The sequence below is a fragment of the Pinus tabuliformis genome, chromosome 1_2 (genome assembly GCF_031772625.1).
Source record: "Pinus tabuliformis cultivar Carrire ecotype Pingquan chromosome 1_2, CPIR1, whole genome shotgun sequence".
NCBI lineage: Eukaryota > Viridiplantae > Streptophyta > Pinopsida > Pinales > Pinaceae > Pinus > Pinus tabuliformis.
Window position 1 is genome coordinate 142,144,100 of NC_142298.1, and position 17,268 is coordinate 142,161,367.

Consider the following 17,268-nt stretch of genomic DNA (forward strand, 5'->3'; position numbering starts at 1 on the left):
AGCTAGGTAGTTTACAAAGTTAGATTTAAAAATTGGTTATCATCAAATCAGAATTAGAGAGGAAGATGAGTGGAAAACGGCTTTTAAGACCAATGAAGAATTGTATGAATGGCTGGTAATGCCTTTGGATTGTTGAATGCCCCTAGTACATTTATGAGGCTCATGAATGAAGTTTTGAGAGAATTTATTGGTAAATTTGTAATATTATATTTGGATGATATATTAATTTACAACAGATCAAAAGAGGAACATGTGAGACATCTGAATTATGTCCTACAGAGGCAACAACAAGAGAAGTTACTGTTAAATTTAAAGAAATGTTCATTCATGAAGGAGGAGTTGGTGTATTTGTGCTTTGTTGTTTCTGTTGATGGGTTAAAGATGGATCCAGAAAAGATAAAAGCAATCATAGAGTGGCCTTCACCAAGATGTGTCTTTGAGGTAAGAAGTTTTCATTCTCTTGCTAGTTTTTACAGCAAATTCATAAGGAATTTTAATAAGATCAATGCTTCAATTATTGACACAATAAAGAAGGATAGACAACCATTTAAATGGACTACTGAAGCAGAAAAGAACTTCCAACTGTTGAAGAGAAAGATTACTGAGAAACTTATTTTGATTTTGCCTGATTTTAATAAACCTTTTCAAGTGAAGTGTGATGCTAGTGGAGAAGCCATTGGAGCTGTTTTGAGTTAGGAGGACAAGCCTGTAGCTTATTTTAGTGAAAAGCTGAATGAGTCAAAGAAGAAATATTCTTCTTATGACAAGGAGTTTTATGCAGTTGTGCAATCTTTGAAGAAGTGGAGACATTACTTGATGTCTAGGGAGTTCATATTGTATTCAGATAACCATGCATTACAGTACATTATGCAATAGCCAAAGCTTAACCAGAAGCATGCAAAATGGGTCGAATGCCTTCAAAGTTTTAATTTTGTGTTAAAACATATAACTGGTCAATCAAACAAAGTAGTAGATGCCTTAAGTAGAAAAAACATTTTTGTTCAAGAAAGTCAAATTCAAGTGTTGGGTTTTGATTTTCTTAAAGAGTTATATGAGGAAGGTATAGATTTTAAAGAGGCATTTGAAGCTTGTAGAAATCTTGTTTTGTTAGACATAAGCAAGTGGTTGGATTATTTCCTGCAAGAGGGACTGTTGTTTACAAGAAATCAACTGTGCATACCAAGTTTTTCTATGAGGGAGAATTTAATCAAGGAGAAACATAGTGGAGGACTTGGAGAACACTTTGGTGCAGACAAGACTTATGAGCAGTTGAATCAATTTTATTTTTGGCCAAAGATGAGAGTTGAAGTGGAAAAGTATGTGAAAAATTGTAAAGTCTATCAGTATGCAAAGGGAAGGAGCCAAAACATAGGTTTGTATGTTCCATTACCTATTCCAAATAGGCCTTGGGATATGGTAAGTATGGACTTTGTTTTGAGATTACCGAAAACTCAAAGGGGACATGATTCAATTTATGTAGTAATTGACAGATTTTAAAAAATGGCACATTTTATTCCATGTTATAAAACAGTGATGCTACTCACATTGCTAATATGTTTTTTAAAGAGATTGTAATATTGCATGGGTTACCTAAGAGCATTGTTTCAGACAGAGACACCAGATTTGTTGGCATTTTTGGAGGACATTGTGGAAGAAGCTTGGAACTAAACTGAGTTTAAGTTCTGCTTATCATCCTTAGACTCATGGAAAGATTGAAGTGGTAAACAAAAGCTTGGGTAATCTTCTGAGAAGTCTTGCAGGTGAACATCCAAACCAGTGGGATCAAGTATTGGCACAGGCAGAATATGCTCATAATGATTCTCCTAATAGGAGTACAGGGCAGAGTCCATTCCGTATAGTTTATGGAATGCACCCAAGGGGAGTGTCTGAATTGAGAGACTTGGGAAAAGCTGAAATGAGAAGTTCTAAAGGAGAATATTTTTCTACAGAAGCTCAAGCAATACATGAAAAGGTAAAACAACAATTACAGGACAACAACATAAAATATAAGAGCAGAGCAGATTTGAAGAAGAGAGAAGTTAATTTTGAAGTTGGGGATTTGGTTTTAGCACACCTGAGGAAGGAAATATTTCCAAAAAGGGAGTATAACAAGCTAAAGTTTAAGAAAATTGGACCATGGAGATCCTTGAGGAAATTTTCTGCAAATGCATATGAAATTGAATTACCCCCCAATATTGGAATATCTCCAATTTTCAATGTTGTTGATTTGTATAGGTATGAAAGTTGAAATGAAAATGACATGGCAGATGATCAAGAAGGACAAGAGATTGATTGGGTAAAACAGTTACCTATAGCAAAGGAAGTGAAGCCAAAGAGGATTTTGGACAAGAAATTGTTGAAGAAGACAAGAGGACATGAGTATTTTCAGTATTTGGTCAAATGGAAGGATCAACCAATTGCTGAAGCTACTTGGATGACAGATGCCATGCTACGGAAATTGGGCAGTGTTAAGCCTCAAACCTGCACTTCTTTACACATCCTCTCAGCCTCCTTTTCCTATCCATTTCCTTCTTTTTTCACTCATTCCCTCCATCAAATTGCTCAAATCATTGTATTTTAGGACTTTTTACATGGTTTGCTAATTATGCTAATGACTGTTGTTGGTTTAGAATTTTGGTTCAAAGTGCTACATTTCTGCAGCTCACACAGGGTTTCCGCAGCCAACCCCAAATTCCGCAGCTGTTTTCTTAAACGGTATGTTCCAGGTGTCCTCTGGGAAGAAGAGCCACATGGGCAAGTTCGTGGAACCAAGGACATGGTGTGTGTCCCTCCAGCTCACCCAAACTGGTCATAAAAACCCGTAGTCAACGCAGAGGCAAATCCGGTCAAACAGAGGTCATTGGCGGTGGCACGGCTCTGCGTGTTCTGTTTTAGAGCACGTGAAGAACAGGTGGCATCTTCTTCAGCCACGAAGACAGTGGGAGACATGAATCCAACAACAGATTGAATGCCCACAACGACCGTTGCCTAAATCCGAGGACGTAGCCAGATTACGTGTTTTGACACAGCTGCTTGAATAGCTGAAGTTTCGTTAAAGTAGTTTGATTTCCTCTGTATAAATAAAGCGTCTTTGAATGCTAGATGGATAGGTTTTTTTTTGTAATCGTTTTGAGCTCCCCACTGTATTTTTAAACTTGCAAATCAATACATGAGAAGACTGTTCTGTTTCTAAGCGTGTAACTGTTCTTTGGATTGGCTGAAGTGGGCAGAGGGCCCCTGTTTACTACAGCCACTGTACAGTAGTTTAATTCCCTGCATTTCGTTTTCTGATTTCATGTATAATAGCTGTATATATGTCTTTTTATTTGCTGCAATGTTATTTCCTTTCAAGCATGTATAATAGCTGTACATAAACTTTGAATTCTGCTGATTTACATTTCTGCACTTTTGTCCATGACTGATCAGTGTGTTATGCAGGTTTCTTAGGCGAGCCCGGGATAGTTTTCTTGCTTTTCTTTTTACAACTAGTGGCATGTGTGATCATCTTGTCTAGGCTGCTGATCTTTACTTTTCTGCAGTTTGATTCTCATTAGTTTTATTTCTTTAACTTGCACTTTACTTTCTGCTCAGTAGTTATCAAGTTGTTCATCCATTGATGGTTCTTTTTCTATATTCAACCAACTCTATTGGAGCCAAAATATCACTTAGTGCAGCTTGGTTTATTTTGCTTTAAGACTCACATTGCTGACCTGTTCATAACTATTCTCACATCATTAAGAAGAGGTTAAATAGTGTGATTTGTCTCACTTAGATTTTACATTGATTAGATTTTGTAAAGTAATGTAAGGTAGTTTTTCTTGTTTTAATTGAGTTAATATAGACTTCATTTTCATTTTCATCAACAGCAGAGATACTGGGCCGATGCCATTAGTCCTTTAATTGATTTTGAGCTTTGATTTTATTTCAGTTATTGTTCAAGCTTTCTTTTAGAATACTCTTTAAGTTTTAAGAAATTACTTAGAAATCATCACAATCACACACATTCACTCAATTCATTACATCTCCATCACATTACATTAGGAAAAATACAATCAAAAACAAACTAAAAAGATAAAAACGACAAAAGACTTAGAAAAGGTTATCTAAGTACATATAGTACACCTCACTTCATCAGCTTACGAGCCCCGGGTTGAAAATTAAAAGTAGCAATTTAGACAACACTAAATTGACCAAACATTTTGGCGCCGTTGCTGGGGAAGTGAAATTAGGTAGCCAATTTCTAAAAAAAAAATTAAGAAAATTCCAAGAAAGGGAAATTGATAACCTCTCAAAGTATGCTCTCCTCTTGCACCTAGAGTGATCTGGAGGATCAGAAAAGAGAAAGTTATTGGTTTAATAGTTTCTTGAGTATGCTCTCTTCTTGCACCTAGAGTGACCTGGAAGATCAGAAAGAGAATTATTAGCCTGACTTGAAGAAAAATAAAAAAATGACATGCATAGAGCAAGAGATTCTAGGGGAAGGTTTTTAGCTAGAGCTAAGAGTTCGATTTTTACAAGTCCATCTACTTCAAGGAATAGACAAGAGACACCTCCCTCATCTCCAAATGACACTCCTAGCCCTAGGATTCCTGGAATTCAAGAGGAAAGAGTTGACTCTCCCACACCTTCTATTGAATTTGAATCAGAAAGAGATCCTTTCCTTCCTTCTACAGAAGGACAAATTGTAATTGAAGAAGTAGAATCATCTGAAGAAGAGGGCGAAATTCCTTCTCATTCACCCTTTGTAGAAGAACCAGAAGACTGTGAAGTCTCTAGGGAAACTACTATGACAGAGGAAGGAGCTGGTAGAGGTAGAGGTAGAGGAGGAGGAGGAGGAAACAATGGAGGAGGTAGAGGTAACATTGGAGGAAATAGGGATGGAGATAACTCATTTGGGTTTCCTATAGTCGATGAGGACTCCCGAGCCACCATGAAAAAAATCTCACCATCTGTCCTCCCAAATTTCCATGGGTTAAGGAATGAGGACCCTGAAACATTTCTATTTGAGTTTGAAGTCGTATGTCGAACTTATGATTATCTGGATGACTCTCAAAAACTCAAACTGTTTCCTTCAACATTGAAGGGACAAGCTTTGAAGTGGTTCATGGGATTACTCACTCAGTCCATTAGGTCTTGGAATGATATGAAACAAACATTTTTGGATAGGTACCTGGACTATTGTATGCCCACCAATCACAAGGATGAGGTATTCAAAATGATGCAAAAAGAAGATGAAAATTTGGAGGATTTGCTTGAAAGATTTCAATACAACCTGAAAAGAGCAAAAATGAGTAACTTAGATGAGGAGACCTTGAAAGCCCTTCTATTAAAAGCCATTAGAGATGAATGGATAGATATTTTGAACATGATGGGAAAGGGAGATATATCTCAACTTTCACTCAATGATATAGCAGAGCTATGTGTCCATCTCTCAAGGGGGAAGTCAAAAACTCAAAAAGGGCCTAGAGATCCTTCTCTCATCAGAGCAAACAAATCTGCAACTGGATCAGTAAGTAGGGTTGAGATTGGCAATATGCTTGATGAATTTAAAACTGATATCTTAGGAAGTCTTAGTGAACAATTAGACACCCTTAAGATTCACAATAAGCAGAAAGCAGAAGCTGAGGCTTTGGCCATCTTTTGCTCAAAATGTAGAAAGAAACATGCTCTAAGGGAATGTCCCTTGGATGCAAAAGTTGTAGAGACATGTGTAATTTGTTCAGAGAATCATGAGACCAAGGATTTTCCTTCAATCCCTGGGCTCAAAGCTGTCTTTCAAGAAGATCTAAATACACTTGAATCTCTCTGTTTTGTTGCAAGGAGACCTTGGCAAGGGCAACAAAATCAAGGGTTTAACAACTCTATGAATTTTCAACCCCCACCAAACTGGAATCCTTGGCAACAACCTTGGTCCCAACCTCAAAATCCTTTTCAATCATGGATACAAGGTATGCAAAATCCTTATGGGATATTTGCTCAATTCTACCAATATCCTCCATCTTTTCAAAACCAACAAGCTCCACAACTTCCAAATCAAAGTCCACAACTATCATTGCCATTTCCACAACAACAATAACCTTCTCAACAGAATCAAAATTCTCAACTCTTGCTTCCATTCCAACAGAAGTCAAATCAACTTCCTTCTCAGCCATTTCCAAACCCCAATAATAAAAACCCTCAAAATGCTTACATGTTGGAAGGTCAACCATTTCCTACCTATATGATTGTTCCTCTCAATGAAGTACAACTCAGATCAGGTAGAGTCTTAGATAAACCTTCTATAAATGATCAAAAGCAAAGCATTTCCGAGGAAGAGTCTCTTGAAGCCAATAAGGGTTCTGAAGCATCTCTTCAAAACCCAAACACTCATAAAGGAAAAGAAAAAGAATTAACCCCCACAACTCCCATAGTTGAGCAACCTACATCTTTATCCACACCTCCTTTTCCTAAAAGATTACAAATTGACAAAGGAGTGGAAAAACAAATTTGGTTGCCTGACTATAATTTTCTAGATGAATTGAAGAATGTCTGTATCAAGATTCCCTTGTTACAAGCCATTAAGGAAATTCCTGTTCTAGCAAAAACAATAAAGGAGTTGAGCCTTAAAAGACCAGGAAGGAAACCAAGAGATACCAGAAGGATGCACCTGGTAGGAAAAATTGCAGATATCATGATGGGAAAAATTACTATGCAGAAATATGTAGACCCTGGTAGTCCAACTGTAAAAACACATATCAATGGGGTAGAAATACCAAATACTTTGATTGATTTAGGGGCTTCTATTAACATTATGAGTAGACAGACTATGGAACAGCTAAAACTTCCTAATCTTCTTTTTACACCTACTTTATTGCAATTGGCAGATCGATCAATTATTAAACCAGATGGTGTATTAGAAGACATTCCTGTCTCCCTAGACTCTTGGGAATATCCAGTGGATTTCATGATTTTAACTCCCAAGAGTAATCTAGGAGGGCATCCTCTTATTTTAGGAAGACCTTGGCTAGCCACAGCTGATGCTTTCATAAGTTGTAGGTCTGGGGATATGTATATTTCTGATGGTAATTCGACAAAGAAGTTCAATCTGTATCCTCCAGCAAAAGCAATTACAGAAATAGGAGATAATGAGTGGGTTGATGATGAAGATATTATACAACCTGTCTTTACCATTTCTGAAGTTAGTGAAGATAGTCAAATTCTGAACACATTAGAAAATTTTGAACCATCTTCAGAATATGAATCCACACAATTTCAGTTGGATTCTAACATTGAGTGTCTATCATATAGACAAATGTCTCTTTTCTCTATGGAAGAGTTTGGTAGTTCTGCCATTGAGATTTTTCCAGGAAAAACATTGAATATCAACAGAAACTTGGAAAAATCACAACAAGGGGAGCTAACCAAAATCTTGCAAAAACATTCTACTGCATTTGCATGGGAGTATACTGATATGAAAGGCATTGACCCTAAGACTTGCATTCATCACATCTACATTGAGGAAAACAGTAAACCAATCAGACAACCTCAAAGAAGGATGAATCCAAACCTTAGGGAGATAGTGAAAGAAGAGCTCCAAAAGTTACTTAATGTAAACTTCATTTACCTCATTTCAGATAGCCGGTGGGTTTCCCCTTTGGTTATAGTACCTAAAAAGAATGGTAAATGGAGGGTTTGCATTGATTACAGGGAATTGAACAAAGCAACCTTGAAGGATCACTTTCCTTTACCCTTTATTGATCAAGTATTAGATACTTTAGCAGGCAAAAAGTACTTCTCATTTTTGGATGGTTTTAGTGGTTACAATCAAATTCAGGTAGCACCTGAAGATCTGGACAAAACCACATTTACCTGTCCATGGGGAACTTTTGATTACCGAGTACTTCCTTTTGGATTATGTAATGCACCTGCAACATTTCAAAGGGCAGTATTAGGAATCTTTTCTGATCTAATTCATGATTGTGTAGAGGTCTATATGGATGATTTTACAGTTTATGGTAATTCATTTGAAGAGGCATTAGAAAATTTGGAAAAAATCCTTATAAGATGTAAGGAAACAAATCTTTCATTAAGTCATGAAAAATGTTTTATGATGTTTACTGAAGGGATTGTTTTAGGACATCATATTTCAGGAGATGGAATTAAAGTTGATAGATCAAAAGTTGAAGTCATCTCCAAGTTACCTATTACAAATTTTCAAAAATATGTTAGAAGTTTTCTTGGGTTTACCGGATATTATAGAAAATTTATTGAAAACTTCACCAAGATAGCATCTCCGCTCTTCACATTACTTACAAAAGACTGTGAATTCAAGTGGGATCCTGACTGTCAATCTGCATTTGAAACTCTAAAAACAAGAATATCTGAAGCACCCATTCTGAGAGGGCCAAATTGGAAACTTCCTTTCCATATTTCTACAGATGCTTCAGATACAGCTCTAGGAGCTGTGTTGGGTCAAAAGGATTTAGTTCCTTATGCCATTTACTACACCAGTAAAAATTTGACTCCTACTGAGTTAAATTATACTGTAACTGAAAAAGAGTTCTTAGTCGTTGTTCATGCAATCAACAAGTTTAGACACTATATAACTGGTTATGAAACTTTTGTCCATACTGATCATTCTGCAATTAGATATCTTATGAACAAACCTATTACTAATGGCAGAGTTACAAGATGGCTTTTACTTTTACAAGAATTCAATATTACTGTGTTAGATAGACCAGGGAAACAAAATACAATATCTGATTTCTTGTCTAGAATCCAAAACACTAACGAAGATTCTCCCGTAGAGGATAAGTTTCCAGATGAATACTTGTTTGCAGTAACTACTAAAACTCCTTGGTATGCAGATATTGCTAACTATTTGGTTACAGGGAAGCTACCTCCACACTTATTTCCTAATGAGAAAAGGAAAATCATTCAGGAGAGTTCAAAGTATTCATGGATTTGTAATGAATTGTTCAAAACAGGGCTAGATTGTGTGATCAGAAGATGTGTTCGGGAAGATGAAATGCCTGACATCCTTAAGGCATGTCATGATGAACCGTGTGGCGGACACTTTGCTGACAAGAGTACGGCCTATAAAATCCTTTCTTTAGGATATTATTGGCCTTCTCTCTTCAAAGATGCAAAACAATATGTCAAAAGGTGTGACAGCTGCCAAAGAGTTGGGAGACCAACTCCTTCAAATGAAATGCCATTACAGCTGCAGGTATGCATCAAACCCTTTGAAAAATGGGCTTTAGATTTCATTGGACCCATTAATCCACCATCTAAGCAAAAGAAGTATATATTGGTTTGTACTGATTATGTTACTAAATGGGTAGAAGCAAAGGCATTGCCTTCTGCCACTGAAAATTCAGTTGTTCAATTTCTTTTTGAGGATATTTTTACTCGTTTTGGTGTCCCAAGAGAAATTGTGACAGATTAGGGAAGTCAATTTACATCTAACTTGATGGAGAAGCTGATGGAAGAATACAAAATCAAGCACAGAACATCTACTCCATACCATCCGCAAGCAAATGGTGAAGTGGAATCTACAAACAAAGTTCTTGAGAGCATCATCACCAAAACTGTTCATCTCCACAGAAGAGATTGGGCAGAAAGGCTTCCTGAAACCTTATGGGCCTATAGAACTACATGGAGGAACACAACATGACATTCTCCCTATGAACTTGTTTATGGGAAAGAAGTCCTGCTCCCCATTGAGTTTCAAGTCAAGACCTTCAAGATAGCAGTTCAGTTGGGGATGAATCTATCAGAAGCCCAAAAGCACAGAATGGAGCAGCTGAATGAGCTAGATGAAATAAGACAAGATGCAATTTTAAGGACCGATCTAGTTCAGCACCAAAGAGCTAAATGGCATGACAAATATATCAAAGAGAAAAAGTTTCAAAAGGGAGATTGGGCGTTACTGTTTGATTCCAAGTTTAAAGACTTCAAAGGAAAATTTCAGACTCATTGGCTTGGACCATATGAGATTGATGAAGTCTTTAGCAATGGGGCAGTTCGAGTCAAGACTATTGATGAGCTTCAAACTCCTCTCATTGTGAATGGCTACCGATTGAAAATTTATCATAAGCCACTCTCAAAAGAGGACTTTGTCAAAGTATTTCAAGAAAATTCTGCAATGAGGCTGGTGGAGAAGAGTCCTTCTCCTCCATCAACCTAATCTTTGTTTCTTATAGTTGAAAAAAAAAAAAAAAAAAAAACTTTTGTATAAGCCTGAAAACCAATCTTGAATTGGCAGTCTTATACAGAAAATATAAGGTGAAAATCAGGGGCACCTGACACTTTATATTTTCCAAAAAAAAAAAAAAATCTCTCTCTCTTTCCATCTCATTCGCCATTTCAATTCATCCACTTCACTTCCATCTCCATCTACATTCCACTTCATTTTCATTCCATTTTCATTCATCTCATTTCATTTTCATCAGTGAAGTCCCTCTCAGGACTATTTCATTTAGTTAAGTCTTCTCTAACTACTTTTTGTACAGACAGAAGGGTGTTGTTTCAGTTTCCGCAGCTGGGAACTGTTTCCGCAGCTAGCACCAGTTTCTGCAGCTCGCACCAGTTTCCGCAGCCAGCACACTCTGTCTCTACAGCAGCAGTACTCTGTTTTCAAAAATCACAGTCAGAGGTATCAACATCACCAAGGGCAGCAAGGATAGGAGGCACCTGCAAGATAAGAAAGCAATAAGGGGTCAGCAACCTTAATCAACAAATGGCAAATCTATGAAGGTATGATCAAAATCTTTTCCAAACAACAATTTAATGTCATTTTACGCATAGTTATTAAATCGTGGAAAGAGCCACTAAATGCAATGATTCGGCAAGATCATCCCACTCCTTCTCCACGATCATGCCTCGTCCACCTCATACCTTTCTAACGGTTCCCTCATCATCATTAATTCAAAACTCGAGATGGGGCTGCTCCTCCATTACTGGCCGTACCTCTGTGACGTAACCCAATGTACCACGGCTCTCCTTACCGTCATTCCCGCAGCCAATGCTGAGACGTGTGCGTAAGCCACCCGACTCTAAAGGATTCGGCCGTTATTCCGTTCACTTATCACTCCATCTCCGCATGCATCAAACTCATTTCTCGTGTTTGTCTTCTACTCTCTCGTACTCACACCACTTCCACTTTCATTTACGCTGTAAACTCCACAGCTCTGTTCTCTGTTTCAAACCCCGATTACTGTTCTGCAATACGCCTTGCATTACGTTACGGCTACTCCACTTACAACCGTAATCCACTTGTTTTTCCTGTGAGCATCCTCCTTTACCATTCACACGCAGTAAAAGCTTCAGCCGAAGTTGAAAAGTCGAAGATGGGGAAGCTGCTTAGAGCTGAACCTGAGGGTCCGAAGTATTTAGAAGGGTATCCACAGACAAAGGAAGCATTAAAGAAAGCACAATGGCTGAAGTTTATCCAGAAATTCAGAGGGTATAATAAGGAGGTAACGAAGGCATTTGCTCGATCATTCAATGGAAATACCGTGGAGGTGGGGGACCTGAAGTTCACAGTAATAGAGAACACCATAGCCACAACAACCAGTCTACCTCAAAAAGGAGAAAGATGGTTTAAGAACAGAACGGTGGAAGACCAAGGATGGAAAGACATGCTTAAGAACCCAGGTATGGACACTTCAATATTCACTAAGGGGATTCCTGTACATGTAATTAAGGAAGAATGGACTGCATTGTTGTTACTTGTTCAAAAGTTTATCACATGTGAGAGCCGCTTTGGCACTATGTATATGTACCATGCAAGAATTATGATGAATTTCATGGATGGCCATGCCCTCAATTTACCCTATTTTCTGTTAGCAAGCCTAAAGAAAATGAGTTTCACTGTCCAAAAGCATGTAGGCCATATTGAATCTCACTTGTATCATCACGGGTTCATTAAAATTCTCATAGAAGAGCAGTTAAAGAGTAACAAGGATACATGGGAAAAGTTTCTAACCAGAAACCATTTCCAAGAGGTAACTGAAGCCTCTAGCAGTTCCCCTAGAGTCCCGAAAAGAAGTAGGAGAAGAGAAAGAGGTGCTGCAGCCCAAGATCCTCCTACAGAAGAAACTGAGGAAACTGCTCAAGAAGAAGAGGAAAAGGGAGATAAAACTAAGAAACAGAAAAAGGATAAAGGGAAAACAATTGTTCAAGAATCATATCCATCACCTGAACCTTCAGTAGAAGAAGACTATCAAACCTTGGCTGATAGACTAGTACAACTCCAAGCTACTCCCCTCTCAAAGAAGAAACAAAAAGAAAAACAGAGTAGTCAGCAAAAGAGCACTAGTGTACAAGTGAGAAGAAGCGGTAGACTTAAAGAAAAAATGAGTGTGACTAAAGAAAAACAATCACATTTCATTGATTTGGGAGAAGGCACACCTGAAAAGACTCCAATTCAGCTAGTTATTGAGCCAAGTCCTCCACGAGAGGAAAGTCCCTTTCAGCAAGAAAGAGAAAACAGTCCTCAAGAATTCGAGTTCAGGCCGAGAAGAACACCTGAAACTGACCCTGACCAGCAGGAGGCATACAATTATTTGGAGACCTTGGAGCAATCAGTTGCAGGTCCAAGCACTATATTGCCTCTTGAGGAACAGGTCCAATCTTTAAAACAGGAGGTGTTTGAGCTAGAAGTCCTGAACCGGCATATTAAACAAGAAAACGAAGCATTGAAAGAACAAAGCAAGGTGGACAAGATTGTCCATGACAATACCATGCTTCACTTAGGATTGTGGCAGAAGAAGAATAGAAAGTTGAACAAAAAGTGTAAGAAGTTGAGCAGGGCACTGATCAATTTGAAATTCAGGTGTTTAGTCAAGAAACCGAGGACCATTTTGGCATCAAGGAGAAAGAGAAGAAGGCTGGATGTTTTGGCAGAAGCATCTGAGCACATGGATTGAAAAACAATGACAAAGTTTTGGTTGCATGAGGACATGCAACACCTTCACAGTGGGGGTATGTTGAGTCTCAAACCTGCACTTCTTTACACATCCTCTCAGCCTCCTTTTCCTATCCATTTCCTTCTTTTGTCACTCATTCCCTCCATCAAATTGCTCAAATCATTGTATTTTAGGACTTTTTACATGGTTTGCTAATTATGCTAATGACTGTTGTTGGTTTAGAATTTTGGTTCAAAGTGCTGCGTTTCCGCAGCTCACATAGGGTTTCCGTAGCCAACCCCAAATTCCGCAGCTGTTTTCTTAAACGTTATGTTCCAGGTGTCCTCCGGGAAGAAGAGCCACATGGGCAAGTTCGTGGAACCAAGGACATGGTGTGTGTCCCTCCAGCTCACCCAAACTGGTCATAAAAACCCGTAGTCAACGCAGAGGCAAATCCGGTCAAACAGAGGTCATTGGCGGTGGCACGGCTCTGCGTGTTCTGTTTTAGAGCACGTGAAGAACAGGTGGCACCTTCTTCAGCCACGAAGACAGTGGGAGACATGAATCCAACAGCAGATTGAATGCCCACAACGACCGTTGCCTAAATCTGAGGACGCAGCCAGATTACGTGTTTTGACACAGCTACTTGAATAGCTGAAGTTTCATTAAAGTAGTTTGATTTCCTCTGTATAAATAAAGCGTCTTTGAATGCTAGATGGATAGTTTTTTTTTTGTAATTGTTTTGAGCTCCCCACTGTATTTTTAAACTTGCAAATCAATACATGAGAAGACTGTTCTGTTTCTAAGCGTGTAACTGTTCTTTGGATTGGCTGAAGTGGGCAGAGGGCCCCTGTTTACTACAACCACTGTACAGTAGTTTAATTCCCTGCATTTCGTTTTCTGATTTCATGTATAATAGCTGTATATATGTCTTTTTATTTGCTGCAATGTTATTTCCTTTCAAGCATGTATAATAGTTGTACATAAACTTTGAATTCTGCTGATTTACATTTCTGCACTTTTGTCCATGACTGATCAGTGTGTTATGCAGGTTTCTTAGGCGAGCCCGGGATAGTTTTCTTGCTTTTCTTTTTACAACTAGTGGCATGTGTGATCATCTTGTCTAGGCTGCTGATCTTTACTTTTCTGCAGTTTGATTCTCATTAGTTTTATTTCTTTAACTTGCACTTTACTTTCTGCTCAGTAGTTATCAAGTTGTTCATCCATTGATGGTTCTTTTTCTATAATCAACCAACTCTATTGGAGCCAAAATATCACTTAGTGCAGCTTGGTTTATTTTGCTTTAAGACTCACATTGCTGGCCTGTTCATAACTATTCTCACATCATTAAGAAGAGGTTAAATAGTGTGATTTGTCTCACTTAGATTTTACATTGATTAGATTTTGTAAAGTAATGTAAGGTAGTTGTTCTTGTTTTAATTGAGTTAATATAGACTTCATTTTCATTTTCATCAACAGCAGAGATACTGGGCCGATGCCATTAGTCCTTTAATTGATTTTGAGCTTTGATTTTATTTCAGTTATTGTTCAAGCTTTCTTTTAGAATACTCTTTAAGTTTTAAGAAATTACTTAGAAATCATCACAATCACACACATTCACTCACTTCATTACATCTCCATCACATTACATTAGGAAAAATACAATCAAAAACAAACTAAAAAGATAAAAACGACAAAAGACTTAGAAAAGGTTATCTAAGTACATATAGTACACCTCACTTCATCAGCTTACAAGCCCCGAGTTGACAATTAAAAGTAGCAATTTAGACAACACTAAATTGACCAAACAGGCAGTTCTGTAGAAGAGCTCATGGACAGGAGACCATGAAGAGTTTTGTCCTCAGGAGTCTAATGCAGGAGCATGAGGCTTGAAGACAAAAGGCTTCAAATTTATTCCAAAAATACAAAAGAAGTTTACAAGCAAAGGAGTGAGATCCTTAAGCTGTCAATTTACAAAGTTTTCTAGAAAGGATTTGAGCTAGGATTTAGGGATTGAGTGATTTTATAATTAATTCAAGTTGTTTAGATTCAGTTGAGATTCTCAAGGAGAATATCAACCAGATTAGATATTGTCTAAGATTAGGCAGATTCGATCCATTGATTAAGGATCTGATTGTTAGAATCAAATGGTATTTATGTTAGTTCTGAATGATTGTAAAGGGATTTTGAATGATTTGGCTTGATTTGGCCATATAAGATTAAGTTACAGAAATTGTATCTCTGTGTATTTGTGTATAATTGGTCAATCTTGGAGGCATTTTATTCCTTTGAAATATCTCTGAGTTCTGTTGATTTCCAGTTTGACTTTTGAATTTGAATATGTAAAATCTGTGTCGTATCACCAATCTTGAATTTTCCGTGGTTTGAAATAATTTTGTTATGATTAAAAACATCGGAGAATATGGTTCAAGACAAGCTAAATGTAGCGGAGGTGTTAAGTTTGGCAGAACAGAGAAAATAAAACCTGACAAAATCATGTTAAACCAAAGGAGTCTGGAACCGTCTGATCTACAGATCCAATAAATCTAACAATCATCGCACTCCAATAAGCTCATGCGTTAATCAAGGAAGAAAAGTGGTTTTATCAGTGTAGTTGTTTATCGGGTGGAGAAAAAATGGTAAGATGTCTTTTGAAATTCTAAGCGATTCCATTAATCGACCAACACGTAGCACTCTGGTGGAGAGAGAAAACTACTTTATCGGGTGGATAAACATTATGCAATATCTTCATCCAATATCATTGTTAACCGTTGGATCAAATTTGCTTTGATCAATGGTGGAGGATTTCCGGTTAGTTTTGTTGATTGGGTGAACCAACAACCATCAGATTGAAAGGTAAGATCAACGACGGAGAGTTAGCACAATAATGTTTGTGGGAAAAGCAAATGCGATAAGGAATTAACCAAAATTTTAAATTACTTTTGATTCCGTGGCAATTGAAAGGTTATCATATTGCCGCTAAATTTAAGCAGTTCTGCTAATTTAGTAGAATAGCCAAGTTAGGAGGTAGATGACTGATACTCCAAAGGAAATCCAAGAAGAAGTTCCACCTGAGCTTGCAGAAATCGTTTCTGGATTTGAACAATTATCCATTACACCTGCACCTAGGCCACCATATTGACCTCATACATTCGCCATGACTACTCTTCCCACTTGATTCCTCATAAACCAAGAACCTCTTTATGCCATTCACCTGCATAAGCAATCATTCATCCACAAGAATGATTCCCAATGACCCTGTTAGAAAATGATATGCATACATACATATAAACTTCAACATAAAACAATCATGATCCTGTCAGACAACGACATACATACATATAAAAATAAGCATTAAACAACCATGATCCACGACGACCCTGATAGACACGACATACATACATACATACATGTATACATATATATAAACATCATCATAATCATGATCACAACATAATTACCAGATAGCATAATGTCAAGGTTAAGAGAACTCCCTTTCTGCGTGCAACACATGCGCAACATCGAGAACAACAGTTCCCAACATAGCCAAGGCATATGATACCTCAAATCCATTCACCTTACTTTTCTTGATTACCTTTCCCATGATTGTCCTACCATCGTCCATTTACACCAATGGACCCAACCAATCCAACTGGTTTGTCATACTTGTTAGTGTCAGTATCTGCATACTTCCATCAGGGATCAAAATTGGCTCTTTGCATTTTCATTTTAGGGGCCCCATACTGAAAATTTTGCATCATTCCATTAGGTCATGTCAAATTGATCCACTGATGGTTTTCCTCTCTTCAGAAAATCTAAAATTTTCCCTCATAGAGTATACTTGTTGATCCTTCTTCATGTTGTATTTAGTTATGGTTTCATGGTCGATCTGCAATCATTATTTCATTAGGTCTTAGGGTTTCATAACCAAGGTCAAGAGCCTGATTTAAAGTGTAAATAAAGGTCAGCAAGGGTATGAGGATGATCAATAAATCAAGCATGATGGCTTGTAAGTCATAGCTACTGAAATTATTATCTTTTAACCTAATGTAATTTTCACCTCAAAAAACATGTTTTTTAGGTGAAAACAAAGTATTTTAAGTTTATTTGTATTTCATATGTAATTTTAAGTCACTATATGTAATAATTGATCTCAGTTGCACTAGAGAATCTCTCCTTGATGTAAGACAAAGAAACTCTGCAAAAAATCAGGTCAAGTTGAGCATTTATCCACCTGCAAAGACACAAAGAAGAAAAAGGCATTAAAAAAAAGTTTTGAAGAAGGACAAGAAACATTAGAAAACTAGGTTTTTCAAGTGAAAAATCAAAATCTACTCCTATTTAAGCTCTCACATTTCATTTCCAAATTCATTATCTT